This window comes from Hevea brasiliensis, chromosome 8 (genome assembly GCF_030052815.1).
Source record: "Hevea brasiliensis isolate MT/VB/25A 57/8 chromosome 8, ASM3005281v1, whole genome shotgun sequence".
NCBI classification, from domain to species: domain Eukaryota; kingdom Viridiplantae; phylum Streptophyta; class Magnoliopsida; order Malpighiales; family Euphorbiaceae; genus Hevea; species Hevea brasiliensis.
The window spans coordinates 45,218,146-45,237,590 of NC_079500.1; positions in this window are offsets into that span (position 1 = coordinate 45,218,146).

Below are 19,445 nucleotides of genomic sequence, written 5' to 3' on the forward strand. Positions count from 1 at the left end.
TCATATCCATAAAAGCAGTTGAAGCATTAGTTAACCCGAATGGCATGACCAAGAACTCATAATGGCCATAGCGGATTCTAAAGGCAGTTTTAGGAATACTCTGCTCTTGTACTTTCAGCTGATAATAACCTGATCTCAGTTCAATTTTGGAGAATACAGCTGTACCCCTCAACTGATCAAACAAGTCATCAATGCGGGGCAATGGGTATCTATTCTTTATTGTCACCTTATTCAACTGCCGATAGTCAATGCATAAATGGAAAGTGCTATCCTTCTTCTTTACAAACAACACTGGCGCTCCCCAAGGTGACACACTAGGGCGGATGAAGCCCTTGTTAAGTAACTCGTGCAACTGCACTTTCAATTCTTTCAATTCTGCTGGAGCCATTCTATATGGTGTTATGGAGATTGGGTCCACACCAGGCATAACATCAATTTCAAACTGCACTTCTCTTTCTGGAGGTAATCCTAGCAATTCATCAGAAAACTTATACGAAAAGTCACATACTGTAGGGATGTCCCTCACTGCTGGACTACCCACTTGGGTGTCTATCACATGTGCCAAGTATGCCTCACACCCCTTCCTAATCATTTTTCTGGCCAGTGCAGCTGAAATGATGTTTGACGGCAATAACGGCCTCTCCCCATGTATTACTACATCACTATACTAAGGGAGATCAAAAGTGACTGTCTTTAATCTACAGTCAATCATTGCATTATGTCTGGCTAACCAATCCATGCCTAAGATAATCTCATAATCTCTGAAGGGCATTTTAATCAAATTAGACAGAAAAGTGTGTCCTTGGATCACCAGAGGACAATCCTGAAGGAACGAAAGCGTGAAAAACACAAGTTTATACCATTGAATTCAAAAATTTTCACCTAGGGTCACATGCACCATGCAAGATTTATTTTTATCTATTGATTTCAATGATAAACAACATATTAAAACTCTTTTAATATGTTTTTGGATCTGTATTTGCCATTTAAGATTTTAAAATTAATCAGATTAATTTTAGAACCCTAGATTAAATCAAGAACGATTACACTAACCTCTTGATGCACTGCAGCGTGTCTGCGCCTTTGAGATTCGTCTTCAGGACACCAAATGTTGTCCCTCTAGCTTGTCCACACCAAGAACACCTATGGCAGCCCTTGAATAGCTTCTAAAGCTTTTTCTATTAATTAGAAAATCAAGTTCTGCCTTTTAAGAGACTAAAGATGTAAACAGGACACTAGAAACAATTTCTAGTGTTCTTAATTCAAGAGATTGATGGCTAATCTCTTTGAATTGATGAGAGATGAAGAGAAATAGCTGGAGAGGCTCAAAGTGGCTTGACAAAAGAGAGGAGAGGCTGCTGGTTATTTTTTCTTTTCATAACCACACTTAAATAGCTAGGTTAACACATTAAACCCTAGCCACATGTCACCTTTTGATTAGCTCTAGGTTTAAGTGACCCAATCACATTGTGCCAAGTGTCAAACCTATATTTAATCTTGATTTTAATCATCTTACATGATTAAAAAAACATTTGGCAAGCTTATGTGTAATCCCATGTGTCACCATCTCATGGTGCCACGTGTCACACTGCAAAATGACCAAAATGCCCCTGTGTCTTAATTTTGAGTTCTTAACCCAAAATAATTATTTTCTTCTTCTAATTAATTTATATCAAATATAAATTAATTAATTAATCTCTATTAATTAATTTCTCATCAATTAAATTCATATTTAAACACTTTAAATATAAATTTAATTTATACTACACATCCAATAATCTAGATTTGGTTTCATGTCATGCTAGGGACTTTGCAATTTAATTGCAAACCAAACCTATTTAATTAATCAATTAAACTCTTTAATTAATTAATTAAATCATATTTAAATAGGTGATAACTTGTGTATGTGTGTGACTTACTAGGCTCATCACTAATTGGCAATGAGACATGATATCAACTCTTAATATCATCAGAACTCTTTCTTACCATAAATGATTTCTCTAAATCATTTTATGAACCTCATAGACCATGGTTAACACCTAGCATAGCATGCCATAGCCACCCAATTAGTAATAAGGTTTACCTTAAATGAACCTATAATCATATGTTACCATGCACTAGAATCTCTCTGTTACAAAATCCCAACTCAAATTTGGAGTCATGGTTTATGTCAAACTCCATTTGCTATGAATATTATGTTCTCTTTTAATTCAGTTCTTGATTAAAAGATTTTCTCATCGAAACTCTTTTACGAATAAATCTATCTGTCCTGGCCATGAACTTGAAACATCAAGAACAATTAAATGAACATAGGATTTTATCTCTATTTACTTAGAGGAACAGATTCCATCTTGATCAACACCTACCTCCATATATAACTAGCAGGAGCCAACACATGCCCATATACCCATACATAGTACAAGTATGAAAGCGATATCAAACTCAAACTACCTATATACAAGATAATCTGTGCTATCTCGGTCTAAAGATTATATGCATCGATATGATTTATGACAAAACATTGACAAGAGTAAACTCCATGTGCTTGTCATAAGTGTCACTTGGTTGACCTACTTATCATTTATAAGTGCCTATCATGTTTGTTATATGGCATAAGACTCACCATTCCATCTTATTTATATCTCATATAAATAACTTGGGAACAAACATGAATACAATCTTTCTGGATAAGTCATGTCCTTATTATGAAGTATCCTCGATTGTGAACCTATTTATGATACTTTGTGCTAGAAATATTGTCACTCATATTCTTAACAACTTAAGAATAATATTTCTAACAAAATATCAATGGACCTTTTCTATTACACATAAATATATTATGTAAACGGAAAAGTGGAAATGCCTTTTATTAATAAAATTATGTACAAGATACATACTAAATGATATGCTCTAGGGCATACTACTAACAATCTCCCACTAGCACTAGAGCCATTCATTACAATATCTTAGACCTATCTTCTCAAGATGTCGGTCTAACTGAGTCTGTGACATAGGCTTAGTGAATGGATCACCGGATTTTCAGAGATGCTATTTTCCGCATGGCTACATCGCCTCGCCCAACTATTTCTCCGATAATGTGGTAGCGCCTTTCTATGTGTTTGGATTTACGGTGAGACCTTGGTTCCTTAGCACTGTATGATCGCTCCATTATTGTCACGGTGTAGTGGAACTCTTGACTCAATGGAAGGAACTATTGTAAGTTACATCACGAACTTCTTTATCCAAAGCGACTTCTTTTGCGACATCGATGCGACAATATACTCGACCTCGATGAGTGGAATCTGCGATCGTGCTCTGTTTGGAACTCTTCCAACTGACTGCACCTCCATTAGAAATGAACACATATCCAGAGGTAGACTTCCTATCATCGATATCTGATTGGAAATCAGAATCAGTATAACCATCCAATTGCAAGTCTCCACCTCCATAAATCAAGAATAAATCCTTAGTTCTTCTCAAGTACTTAAGGATATTCTTGACTACTATCCAGTGTTCTAAACCTGGATTGGATTGATACCTGCTAGTCAAACTAACAGCATATGCGATATCTAGCCTAGTACATAACATTGCATACATTAAACTTCCAATAGCCGAAGCATATGGAATCCTGGCCATCTTATCTCTTTCTTCAGGTGTCTTTGGAGACATCTCTTTAGAAAGATGGATACCATGTCTCACTGGTAACAATCCTCTCTTGGAATCAAGCATGTTAAACCTCTTTAACACCTTTTCCAAGTATAGACTTTGGGATAAACCAATTATTCTTTTCGCTCTATCTCTATAGATGCGAATCCCAAGAATATAGGTTGCCTCCCCTAAGTCTTTCATGGAGAATGTATTTGACAACCATACCTTTATAGTCGTCAACATACCTGTGTCATTACCCATCAACAGTATGTCATCCACATATAAGACAAGGAAAGTGATAGCACTGTCACTAACCTTCTTATATACACATGGCTCATCCACATTGTTGATAACACCAAAGGATTTAATGTCTTCATCTAACCGGATGTTCCAACTCCTCGAAGCTTGTTTCAACCCATAAATGGATCGCTTTAGCTTGCATACCTTGGAACCATCTTGGGATTCAAATCCCTAGGTTGTTCTATGAAAATGTTTTCTTTAATGTATCCATTGAGAAAAGTTGTTTTGACATCCATCGCCAAATCTCATAATCATAGTATGCAGCTATTGCTAATAAAATCCTAATTGATTTAAGCATGGCAACAGTAGAAAGTCTCCTCATAGTCTATTCCTTGCCTTTGGCGAAACCCTTTCGCTACTAGCCTTGCCTTATAGGTCTCTACCTTTCCATCGTAACCAATTTTCTTCTTGAAAACCCATTTGTTCCCTATAGGTACAATACCTTGGTGGGTCAACAAGATCCCAAACTTGATTCTTATACATGGAATCAATATCGGAATTCATAGCATCAATCAATATTGAATAGTCAATATCAGATATATCTTATTCATCGGTAATTGGATCATCTCCATGATCTACTTCTTCTTTATTATACAAATCTTGTTCTTCTTCATGAATAAAACCATATCTCACCGTGGGTGAGATACCACAGTTGTTCTACGAGGAGCAGTGTAGATGTTTCATCAATGGGTATAGGTTGACTAGATGGATTTATAACCATCGATGCATTGGTTGGTCGAATTCTCCAATTCTAACTCTAAGTGCCTTCCTTTGCCTCCTTCTTGAACAAACTGTTGTTCAAGAAATGTGGCATCTCTACTTATCACAACCTTTTGTGAAGTAGGCAAATAAAAATAATATCCAAAACTATCTTTCGGATATCCAACAAATCGACCTTTTTCTGATCTAGTCTCCAATTTATCAGTGTTCAGCTTTTTGATATAAGCTGGACAACCCCAAATCTTAACATGCTTAAGACTTGGTTTTCTTCCATGCCATATCTCATAAGGTGTGGAAGAAACTGATTTTGATGGAATCCTATTCAGAATATACAAAGCTGATTCTAATGCAAATCCCAAAAAGAAGATTGGCATATCGGTATAGCTCATCATACTACGTACCATATCCAATAGGGTACGATTTCTCCTTTCAGATACACCATTCAGCTGTGGCGTTTCTGGAGGAGTCAGCTAAGAAACAATGCCATGCTCTCTCAAGTATTCATCAAATTCAGTACTCAAATATTCACCTCCACGATCTGATCGAAGAGCTTTAATACTCTTTCCTGTTTGATTTTCTACTTCAGATTTAAATTCTTTGAACTTTTCAAAAGATTCATGTTGTATTTCATCAAATACAAATACCCAAACCTTGATTTATCATCAGTAAAGGTAATAAAATAATGAAAGCCCCCTCTAGCCATTTCTTTAAACGGACCACATACATCACTATGTATTAATTCCAAAATATTTTCAGCTTTTAGCCCTTGTCCAACAAAGGGTGATCTAGTCATTTTACCTTGAAGGCAAGATTCACAAGTTGGAGTAGGCTCAGAGCCCAATGAGGATAGAATCCCCATTTTCTCCAATTTTGCAATCCTATCTTCTGCAACATGACATAACCTTAAGTGCCAAATATATTTTGAACTTGAGTTGGTTTTCACCATGGCATTGCATTCATTTAGATTGCTATACTCTGGGCAGTGGAAACACTTTCTTACTGGCAATGGAAACAATTTCCTGTTGGCAATGGAAACACTTTCCTGTTGGCAGTGGAAACACTTTCCTTTGCCTTTATCAGCTTTGGTCTTTGTTTTCTGTTTAGCTATTTTCTTAGAAGGACAAGGAATCTGAGATTTCTTTTTCTTGTTGACCTTCTTCTTGTTGGACTTTCCAGTAGCTAAAGATGCAATCAAAGCTACCTCTTTTCCTTTATTGCCTGGCATATTCTTTTGAGCAATAACCAGCATGTTGAGTAAAACCAGCTATGTGCATTCCTGTTTAGTCATATGGAAATTTGTCACAAAATTCCCAAAAGACTCAGGAAGGGATTGAAGGATCAAATCCGTCTGTAGTTGGAAATCCATGTTGCAGTCAAGATATTCCAACTGCTCAATCAGCCAAATCATCTTGTGGACATGATCCCCAACATTCTGTCCCTCAGACATCCTCATACGGAATAGCTGTCTAGATATCTCATACCTAGCATTCCTGCTGTGCTCACCATACAACTCTTGTAGGTGAAGGAGGATCTCACTCGCACTCTGCATGTTCTCATGTTGCTTCTGTAACTCATTACTCATGGAAGCAAGCATGTAACACTTAGCTCTCATATCATGCTCCTTCCACTTGTCCAAAGTTTCATGTTCCTCTTGTGTGGCCTCTGGAGGTAAGGGACCAGGAACATTTGAATCTAGAACATATCCTATATGTTCAAGGTTCAGGACAAGTTTCAAATTTCTTAGCCAATCAGACAAATTAGGTCCTGTCAACCTGTTGTGATCAAGTATGCTTGCAAGGATATTGGATGGTGGTGGTTGTTTTGTGCTCATTTTTATCAGAAAATTAACTGCAGAAAATAACCAGATTAATTAGTAAATGTATCATGTAATTAACCAAAATGATTATGGTCTTTTAATCAAATTGGTCCTCCCACTAACTTAGCGAATCCTACACTTCCAGAGTAGAAAACGGAAATCCTAGTTGGATGGATTTCTAGTGGGTGATTGAATTCTTATAATTCTATTGATCATCCTCAGGCACATCCATTATTGGAATTACAATAAACTATAAGTGAACAACTCCTTGCCCATCACATCTCATGTGAGGTTCAATCCTTTACCTAGCCCCTAATGCTCAAAATCTCAGGTACATCCATTATTGACTTATCTTGCATTAGTTAATTTGATCCCATTGAGTCAGTAATTATGCAAATAATTTTAATGTCCTCAGGTACATCCAATATTGGCCACCAAACCATTTACATATTTACAACATCTCATGCTTAACAATTATTCTTAAGAAAATCTCTTAAATTAATTGCATCTCATGCAACTATTTAAAATTTCTTAAAATAATTGCCCCAATGGAGGGCTTATGTTATAATTACTTTAATTATAGCATTTCCAACTTAATCATTTGTTTGGAAGATTTTATAGCCATCCTTATTACTATTAAGGTCTCACTTTGCACATTATCCATTTAGCATGCATATATCATATAATTGCATACATTCCCATACATCTCATGCATTCATGGATAAGCAGTAAATATGGTATGATCATGGACTTTCTAAGGGATTCAATTCTGAGCCACCAAGAATTGAATCAGGGCATTCCTAGGTGCATTTCATTCATTCATTTTACAAGAGTTGCTGAAGGAGTACATAATCAACACTTGATATTGAATTCCTCCCACTGGTCCCACCAATGCTCTTGACCTCCTTGAACTTCTTGCAATCCAATATTACATAGTAATCCTTGGAATACCAAGGCGAATTTACAAGAACTTAAATAAATGAAATTACAACCAAAAAATTTTACAAACTTAATAATACATGCCCAAAATAAATTAAAATAAATTAATTAATTTACAATCCCAAAGAAACATAAAAGAAATAAATCCAATCACATTGGTCTTTTATAGTCCATGATCATCCATCATGCATATCACTATTTAACAATTAAATAAAACATACATACTTAAAGTAAATTGAATATCTCATATTCAACTTAAAAATCCAGATTTGAATATGATTCAAATAAATTTAAAAATTCAGATTTGAATCTCATTCAAACAAATTTAAAAATTCAGATTTGAATCACATTCAAACAACTTCAAAAATTCAGATTTGAATCACATTCAAACATTTTTTAAAAAATCAGATTTGAATCACATTCAAATATTTTTTTAAAAATCAGATCTGAATTTTATTGAATCAATTTTTAAAAATCAGATTTAAATATGATTCAAACAACTTTAAAAATTCAGATTTGAATCACATTCAAACAACTTTTAAAATTCAGATTTGAATCATAATTTAATTGTGTGATAAAATTTCTAATTAAACAATTTAATTAGACATAAAATGGATCTTAAATCGTACAACAATTGCACATTCACCATCCATTTACCTTTGCACACCATTGTGATGCATCAACCATGCACACCATGGTGTTCATCATTTGTGCCGCCACTTTGACTTTGCAACCAGCAATAAACTCTTGATCCCATGATCAAACACACAATTAAATCATATAAACATCAATCTAAATGGCAAATATAGTGGCTCTGATACCAATTGAAGGAACGGAAGCGTGAAAAACACAAGTTTATACCATTGAATTCAAAAATTTTCACCTAGGGTCACATGCACCATGCAAGATTTATTTTTATCTATTGATTTCAATGATAAACAACATATTAAAACTCTTTTAATATGTTTTTGGATCTGTATTTGCCATTTAAGATTTTAAAATTAATCAGATTAATTTTAGAACCCTAGATTAAATCAAGAACTATTACACTAACATCTTGATGTGCTGCAGCGTATGCGCCTTTGAGATTCGTCTTGAGGACACCAAATGTTGTCCCTCTAGCTTGTCCACACCAAGAACACCTATGGCAGCCCTTGAATAGCTTCTAAAGCTTTTTCTATTAATTAGAAAATCAAGTTCTGCCTTTTAAGAGACTAAAGATGTAAACAGGACACTAGAAACAATTTCTAGTGTTCTTAATTCAAGAGATTGATGGCTAATCTCTTTGAATTGATGAGAGATGAAGAGAAATAGCTGGAGAGGCTCAAAGTGGCGTGACAAATGAGAGGAGAGGCTACTGGTTATTTTTTCTTTTCATAACCACACTTAAATAGCTAGGTTAACACATTAAACCCTAGCCACATGTCACCTTTTGATTAGCTCTAGGTTTAAGTGACCCAATCACATTGTGCCAAGTGTCAAACCTATATTTAATCTTGATTTTAATCATCTTACATTATTAAAAAAACATTTGGCAAGCTTATGTGTAATCCCACGTGTCACCATCTCATGGTGCCACGTGTCACACTGCAAAATGACCAAAATGCCCCTGTGTCTTAATTTTGAGTTCTTAACCCAAAATAATTATTTTCTTCTTCTAATTAATTTATATCAAATATAAATTAATTAATTAATCTCTATTAATTAATTTCTCATCAATTAAATTCATATTTAAACACTTTAAATATAAATTTAATTTATACTACACATCCAATAATCTAGATTTGGTTTCAAGTCATGCTAGGGACTTTGCAATTTAATTGCAAACCAAACCTATTTAATTAATCAATTAAACTCTTTAATTAATTAATTAAATCATATTTAAATAGGTGATAACTTGTGTATGTGTGTGACTTACTAGGCTCATCACTAATTGGCAATGAGACATGATATCAACTCTTAATATCATCAGAACTCTTTCTTACCATAAATGATTTCTCTAAATCATTTTATGAACCTCATAGACCATGGTTAACACCTAGCATAGCATGCCATAGCCACCCAATTAGTAATAAGGTTTACCTTAAATGAACCTATAATCATATGTTACCATGCACTAGAATCTCTCTGTTACAAAATCCCAACTCAAAATGCCGAGTCATGGTTTATGTCAAACTCCATTTGCTATGAATATTATGTTCTCTTTTAATTCCAGTTCTTGATTAAAAGATTTTTCTCATCGAAACTCTTTTACGAATAAATCTATCTGTCTGGCAGGAACTTGAAACATCAAGAACAATTAAATGAACATAGGATTTTATCTCTATTTACTTAGAGGAACAGATTCCATCTTGATCAACACCTACCTCCATATATAACTAGCAGGAGCCAACACATGCCCATATACCCATACATAGTACAAGTATGAAAGCAGTATCAAACTCAAACTACCTATATACAAGATAACTGTGCTATCTCAGGTCTAAAGATTATATGCACTGATATGATTTATGACAAAACATTGACAAGAGTAAACTCCATGTGCTTGTCATAAGTGTCACTGGTTCGGCCTACTTATCATTTATAAGTGCCTATCATGTTTGTTATATGGCATAAGACTCACCATTCCATCTTATTTATATCTCATATAAATAACTTGGGAACAAACATGAATACAATCTTTCTGGATAAGTCATGTCCTTATTATGAAGTATCCTCGATTGTGAACCTATTTATGATACTTTGTGCTAGAAATATTGTCACTCATATTCTTAACAACTTAAGAATAATATTTCTAACAAAATATCAATGGACCTTTTCTATTACACATAAATATATTATGTAAACGAAAAAGTGGAAATGCCTTTTATTAATAAAATTATGTACAAGATACATACTAAATGATATGCTCTAGGGCATACTACTAACAAATCCCTATATAGTTGATTTACCATGACCTCCTGGCCTAATGGACTAGTTACTAGCACATCATAGTCCATTGGTACACACTGAATAGCAGTAGAACACATCACACTAGCACTAACATATGAATGTGTGGAGCCATGATCAAATAACACATATACATCTTGGTCAAGGATGGAGAAAATACCAGCTACTACGTCTGATGTTTCAGCCTCCTCCCTCTGACACATTGTATACACTCTGACTGGTGCGTTACTAGGTACTAGCTGGTTAACAGTGCTTTAACTTCCAGGAGTATTACCAGGACCTCTACCTCTGCCTCTACCTCTACCAGCTGGCTGTGACCCTCTAGGTGTAGAGACTTGGGCTGATCCCTCAGATGTAGCAGAAGGTCCAGATCGGCGCAGACTAGTACAATCCTTAGCGAAATGTCCACTCCCTCCACAGTTAAAACATGTACCTGTGGCCTTGAAACAAACCCCACCATGTGTTCTAGCACAAGTCTCACACTGCCGGACTGATAAAGCTCCTCGAGGTGCTTGCTGGGTCTGCTGACCAGACCGAGGTGGTCTTTGGCCAGAGAATCTGCCTCTGCCAGATCAGCGAGAGCTAAATCCCCCAAACTGTTTACTCTTCCCTGAACCACTTTCAGGTGCTTGACCAGTAGCCTTTTCAGTCTTCTCTTTCTCTTGTGTACCCTTTTTAACGACCCCTTCTAGTTCTATCCTTTCCAATTTCAGGGCCTGTGAGATCAACTCAGAGAAATTCTGATGTCGAAAACCCACAACTTGCATTCTCAAATTCGGCCTTAACCCGGCCTCAAACCTCTTACATCTGTCTCTGGGGGTGGAAACTAGACTTCCAGCATAGTGGCTCAGTCAAGAGAAGTCTCTCTCATACTCTGCTATAGTTCTGTCCCTTTATTTCAAACTTAGGAATTCTTCTAACTGAAGGAACGGAAGCATGAAAAACACACGTTTATACCATTGAATTCAAAAATTTTCACCTAGGGTCACATGCATCATGCAAGATTTATTTTTAACTATTTGATTTCAATGATAAACAACATATTAAAACTCTTTTAATATGTTTTTGGATATGTATTTGCCATTTAAGATTTTAAAATTAATCAGATTAATTTTAGAACCCTAGATGAAATCAAGAATGATTACACTAACCTCTTGATGCACTGCAGCGTATTTGCGACTTTGAGATTCGTCTTCAGGACACCAAATGTTGTCCCTCTAGCTTGTCCACACCAAGAACACCTATGGCAGCCCTTGAACAGCTTCTAAAGCTTTTTCTATTAATTAAAAATTCAAGTTTTGCCTTTTAAGATATTAGAGATGTAAACAGGACATTAGAAATAATTTCTAGTATTTTTAATTCAAGAGATTGATGGCTAATCTCTTTGAATTGATGAGAGATGAAGAGGAAGAGAGGGAGAGCTTCAAAATGGCATGACAAAGGAGTGTGGCTGCTGGTTGTTTTTATTTTTCTCATAACAACACTTATATAGCTAGGTTAACACATTAAACCCTTGCCACATGTCACCCTTTGATTAGCTCCAAGTTTAAGTGACCCAATCACATTGTGCCAAGTGTCAAACCTATATTTAATCTTAATTTTAATCATCTTACATGATTAAAAGACATATGGCAAGCTTATGTGTAATGCCATATGTCACCATCTCATGGTGCCACGTGTCACACTACGAAATGACCAAAATGCCCCTGTGTCTTAATTTTGAGTTCTTAAACCAAAATAATTATTTCTCTTCTTCTAATTAATTTATATCAAATATAAATTAATTAATTAATCTCTATTAATTAATTTCTCATTAATTAAATTCATATTTAAATACTTTAAATATAAATTTAACTTATACTATACATCCAATAATCTAGATTTGGCTTTATGTCATGCTAGGGACTTTGCAATCTAATTACAAATTAAACCTATTTAATTAATCAATTAAACTCTTTAATTAATTAATTAAATCATATTTAATTAGGTGATAACTTGTGTATGTGTGTGACTTACTAGGCTCATCACTAATTGGCAATGAGATATGATATCAACTCTTAATACCATCAAAACTCTTTCTTACCATAAATGATTTCTCTAAATCATTTTATGCACCTCATAGACCATGGTTAACACCTAGCATAGCATGCCATGGACACCCAATTAGTAATAAGGTTTACCTTACATGAACCTATAATCATCTATTACCGTGCACTAGAATCTCTCTGTTACAAAATCCCAACTCAAGCTGGAGTCATGGTTTATGTCAAACTCCTTTTGCTATGAATATTATGTTCTCTTTTAATTCCAGTTCTTGATTAAAAAGATTTTCTCACCAGAAACTCTTTTCTGAATAAATCTATCTATCTTGGCCAGGAACTTAAAACATCAAGAACAATTAAATGAACATAGGATTTTATCTCTATTTACTTAGAGGAACAGATTCCATCTTGATCAACACCTACCTCCATATATAACTAGTAGGAGCCAACACACGCCTATATACCCATACACAGTACAAGTATGAAAGCAGTATCAAACTCAAACTACCTATATATAAGATAATTGTGCTATCTCAGGTCTAAAGATTATATGCACTTATATGATTTATGACAAAATATTGACAAGAGTAAACTCCATGTGTTTGTCATAAGTGTCACTGGTTCGGCGCCTACTTATCATTTATAAGTACCTATCATATTTGTCATATGGCATGAGACTCACCATTCCATCTTATTTATATCTCATATAAATAACTTGGGAACAAACATGAATACAATCTTTCTGGATAAGTCATGTCCTTATTATGAAGTATCCTCGATTGTGAACCTATTTATGATACTTTGTGCTAGAAATAATATCACTCATATTCTTAACAACTTAAGAATAATATTTCTAACAAAATATCAATGGACCTTTTCTATTACACATAAATATATTATGTAAACAAAAAAGTGGAAAAGCCTTTTATTAATAAAAATATGTACAAGATACATACTAAATGGTATGCTCTAGAGCATACTACTAACAATCTCCCACTAGCACTAGAGCCATTCATTACAATATCTTAGACCTATCTTCTCAAGATGTTGGTCTAGCTGAGTCTGTGACATAGGCTTAGTGAATGGATCAGCTGGATTTTCAGCGGATGCTATTTTCTGCATGGCTACACCGCCTCGCCTAACTATTTCTCTGATAATGTGGTAGCGCCTTTCTATGTGTTTGGATTTTTGGTAAGACCTTGGTTCCTTAGCCTGTATGACTGCTCCATTGTTGTCACAGTGTAGTGGAACTACTGACTCAATGGAAGGAACTACTGCAATTTCTGTCATGAACTTCTTTATCCAAATAGCTTCCTTTGCAGCATCTGATACAGCAATATACTCAGCCTCTGTGGTGGAATCTGCAATCGTGCTCTGTTTGGAACTCTTCCAACTGACTGCACCTCCATTACAAATGAATACATACAATACCTTCAGGTTGGTCAACAAGATCCCAAACTTAATTCTTATACACGGAATCAATCTCGGATTTCATAGCATCAATCCATTTTGAAGAGTCTATATCTGATATAACTTCTTCATAGGTGAGTGGATCATCTCCATGATCTACTTCTTCATGAGTAAACAACTCTTGTTCTTCTTCATGAAGGAAACCATATCTCACTGGTGGGTGAGATACCCTGGTTGTTCTATGAGGAACAGCTGTAGATGTTTCATCAACGGGTATAGGTTGACTAGATGGATCTATATCCATCTGATCTGTTGATTGGTCAGAATTCTCCAATTCCAACTCTATTTGCCTTCCTTTGCCTCTTTCTTGAACAAACTGTTGTTCAAGAAATATGGCATCTCTACTTATCACAACCTTTTGTGAAGTAGGCAAATAAAAATAATATCCAAAACTATCTTTTGGATATCCAACAAATCGACCTTTTACGATCCGGTTTGAATTTATCGGTGTTGACTTTTTGATATAAGCTGGACAACCCCAAATCTTAACATGCTTAAGACTTGGTTTTCTTCCATGCCATATCTCATAAGGTGTGGAAGAAACTGATTTTGATGGAATCCTATTCAGAATATACAAAGCTGATTCTAATGCAAATCCCCAAAAGGAGATTGGCATATCAGTATAGCTCATCATACTACGTACCATATCCAATAGGGTACGATTTCTCCTTTCAGATACACCATTCAGCTGTGGCGTTCCTGGAGGAGTTAGCTGGGAAACAATGCCGTGCTCTCTCAAGTATTCATCAAATTCAATACTCAAATATTCACCTCCAAGATCTGATTGAAGAGCTTTAATACTCTTTCCTGTTTGATTTTCTACTTCGGATTTAAATTCTTTGAACTTTTCAAAGGATTCATGTTTGTATTTCATCAAATACAAATACCTAAACCTTGATTTATCATCAGTAAAGGTAATAAAATAATGAAAACCGCCTCTAGCCATTTCTTTAAATGGACCACATACATCATTATGTATTAGCTCCAAAATATTTTCAGCTCTTAGCCCTTGTCCAACAAAGGGTGATCTAGTCATTTTGCCCTGAAGGCAAGATTCACAAGTAGGAGTAGGCTCAGAGCCCAATGAGGATAAAATCCCCATTTTCTCCAATTTTGCAATCCTATCTTCTGCAACATGACATAACTTTAGGTGCCAAATATATTTTGAACTTGAGTTGGTTTTCACCATGGTATTGCATTCTTTTAGATCACTTGCATTCAATTTGTGTATGTCATTATTATCCAAATAATAAAGACCATCATTCATATAACCCGAACCAACATATTTATTTCCAAAATATATGTTGCAAACATCATCTATGAACTGAAATTCATAGCCATTTCTAGTCAAACTAGATATAAAAATGATGTTCTTAAAAGCATCAGGTACATATAAAATATTATCCAAATACAAAACATGTCCAAACATGTAAAAAGATTTAGATCCTATGGCTAAAGCTTCAACAGTTGAGCCATTGCCAATCCGGACTCTAACATCTTGAGAACGCAAGCTGCTACTATTTGCTAGTTCCTGCATATCATTAGAAATGTGAGAACTGGCACTAGTATCTAAAACCCAAGCTGTAGATGAACTATGAGTATCATCAGAATCTAAATAACAAGATATGGACATACTTTACAAAGGTCTATCCTTCTTGTCCTTCAGAGAAGCAAGATACTCTGGGCAGTTCCTTTTCCCGTGCCCATCCTTCTGGCAGTGGAAACACTTTCCTTTGCCTCCATCAGCTTTATTCTTCCCTTTCTGTTTAGCTATTTTCTTAGAAGGGCCAGGAATTTGAGGTTTCTTTTTCTTATTGCCCTTCTTCTTGTTGGACTTTCTAGTAGAAGAAGATGCAATCAAAGCTACCTCTTTTCCTTTATTACCCGAAATATTCTTTTGGGCAATAACCAGCATGTTGAGTAAACCAGCTAAGGTGCATTCCTGTTGAGTCATATGGAAATTTGTCACAAAATTCCCAAAAGACTCAATAAGGAACTGAAGGATCAAATCCGTCTGTAGTTGGAAATCCATATTGAAGTCAATATGTTCCAACTGCTCAATCAGCCGAATCATCTTGTGGACATGATCCCCAACATTTTATCCCTCAGACATCCTCATGCGGAACAGCTATCTAGATATCTCATACCTAGCATTTCTACTATGCTCACCATACAACTCTTATAGGTGAAGGAGGATCTCACTCGCACTCTGCATGTTCTCATGCTGCTTCTGTAGCTCATTACTCATGGAAGCAAGCATGTAACACTTAGCTCTCATATCATGCTCCTTCCACTTGTCCAAAGTTTCGTGTTCCTCTTGTGTGGCCTCTGGAGGTAAGGGACCAGGAACATTTGAATCTAGAACATATCCTATATGTTCAAGGTTCAGAACAAGTTTCAAATTTCTTAGCCAATCAGAGAGATTACGTCCTGTCAACCTATTATGATCAAGTATGCTGGCAAGGATATTGGATGGTGGTGGTTGTTCTGTGCTCATTTTTATTAGAAAATTAACTGCAAAAAATAACCAGATTAATTAGTAAATTTATCATGTAATTAACTAAAATGATTATGGTCTTTTAATAAAATTGGTCCTCCCACTAACGTAGCGAATCCTACACTTCCAAAGTAGAAAACGGAAATCCTAGTTGGATGGATTTCTAGTGGGTGATTGAATTCTTATAATTCTATTGATCATCCTCAGGTACATCTATTATTGGAATTACAATAAACTATAAGTGAGCAACTCCTTGCCCATCACATCTCATGTGAGGTTCAATCCTTTACCTAGCCCCTAATGCTCAAAATCTCAGGTACATCAATTATTGACTTATCTTGTATTAGTTAAGTTGATCCCATTGAGCCAGTAATTATGAAAATAATTTTAATGTCCTCAGGTACATTCAATATTGGCCACCAAACCATTTATATATTTCAAACATCTCATGATTAACAATTATTCTTAAGAAAATCTCTTAAATTAATTGCATCTTATGCAACTATTTAAAATTTCTTAAAATAATTGTCCCAATGGAGGGCCTATGTTATAATTACTTTAATTATAGCATTTCCAACTTAATCATTTGTTTGGAAGATTTTATGGTCATCCTAATTACTATTTAGGTCTCACTTTGCACATTATCCATTTAGCATGCATATAACATATAATTGCATACATTCCCATACATCTCATGCATTCATGGATAAGTAGTAAATATGGTATGATCATGGACTTTCTAAGGGATTCAATTCTGAGCCACCAAGAATTGAATCAGGGCATTCCTAGGTGCATTTCATTCATTCATTTTACAAGAGTTGCTGAAGGAGTACGTAATCAACACTTGATCTTGAATTCCTCCCACTGGTCCCACCAATGCTCTTAACCTCCTTGAACTTCTTGCAATCCAATTACATAGTAATCCTTGGCATACCAAGGCGAATTTACAAGAACTTAAATAAATGAAATTACAACCCAAAATTATTACAAACTTAATAATACATGCCCAAAATAAATTAAAATAAATTAATTAATTTACAATCCCAAAGAAACATAAAAGAAATAAATCCAATCACATTGATCTTTTATAGTCCATAATCATCCATCATGCATATCACTATTTAACAATTAAATAAAACATACATACTTAAAATAAATTGAATATCTCATATTCAACTTAAAAAATCCAAATTTGAATATGATTCAAATAAATTTAAAAATTCAGATTTGAATCTCATTCAAACAAATTTAAAATTCAGATTTGAATCACATTCAAACAACCTTAAAAATTCAAATTTGAATCACATTCAAACAATTTTTAAAAAATCAGATTTGAATCACATTCAAACAATTTTTAAAAATTCAGATCTGAATATTATTCAAACAACTTTAAAAAATCAGAATTAAATATGATTCAAACAACTTTAAAAATTCAGATTTGAATCACATTCAAACAACTTTTAAAATTCAGATTTCACATTCAAACAATTTTTAAAATTCTGATTTGAATCAAAATTTAATTGTGTGATTAAAACTACTAATTAAACACTTTAATTAGTCAAAGAATAGGCCTTAGATCATACAACAATTACAGAATTAAAAGCCAAACCTTGAACCACCCATGGAAGCCAAACCATGCACACCATTAATGGTGTTTTTCAAGCATGCCGCCACACCTCCATTGCAACCAGCAATGGATAAATCATCTCATGATCAAAACACACAATTAAATCATATAATCAACAATCTAAATGGCAAATATAGTGGCTCTGATACCAATTGAAGGAACGAAAGCGTGAAAAACACAAGTTTATACCATTGACTTCAAAATTTTTCACCTAGGGTCACATGCATCATGCAAGATTTATTTTTAACTATTTGATTTCAATGATAAACAACATATTAAAACTCTTTTAATATGTTTCTGGATCTGTATTTGCTATTGAAGATTTTAAAATTAATCAGATTAATTTTAGAATCCTAGATTAAATCAAGAATGATTACACTAACCTCTTGATGCACTGCAGCGTATTTCCGCCTTTGAGATTCATCTTCAGGACACCAAATGAAGTCCCTCTAGCTTGTCCACACCAAGAACACTTATGGCAGCCCTTGAACAGCTTGTAAAGCTTTTTCTATTAATTAGAAATTCAAGTTCTGCCTTTTAAGAGATTAGAGATGTAAACAGGGCACTAGAAACAATTTCTAGTATTTTTAATTCAAGAGATTGATGGCTAATCTCTTTGAATTGATGAGAGATGAAGAGGAAGAGAGGGAGAGCTTCAAAATGGCGTGACAAAGGAGTGTGGCTGCTGGTTATTTTTATTTTTCTCATAACAACACTTATATAGCTAAGTTAACACATTAAACCCTTGCCACATGTCACCCTTTGATTAGCTCTAGGTTTAAGTGACCCAATCACATTGTGCCAAGTGTCAAACCTATATTTAATCTTAATTTTAATCATCTTATATGATTAAAAGACATATGGCAAGCTTATGTGTAATGCCATGTGTCACCATCTCATGGTGCCACGTGTCACACTGCGAAATGACCAAAATGCCCCTATATCTTAATTTTGAGTTCTTAACCCAAAATAATTATTTCTCTTCTTCTAATTAATTTATATCAAATATAAATTAATTAATTAATCTCTATTAATTAATTTCTCATTAATTAAATTCATATTTAAGCACATTAAATATAAATTTAACTTATACTATACATCCAATAATCTAGATTTGGTTTCATGTCATGCTAGGGACTTTGCAATCTAATTGCAAACTAAACCTATTTAATTAATCAATTAAACTCTTTAATTAATTAATTAAATCATATTTAATTAGGTGATAACTTGTGTATGTGTGTGACTTACTAGGCTCATCACTAATTGGTAATGAGATATGATATCAACTCTTAATACCATCAGAACTCTTTCTTACCATAAATGATTTCTCTAAATCATTTTATGCACCTCATAGACCATGGTTAACACCTAGCATAGCATGCCATGGACACCCAATTAGTAATAAGATTTACCTTAAATGAACCTATAATCATATAT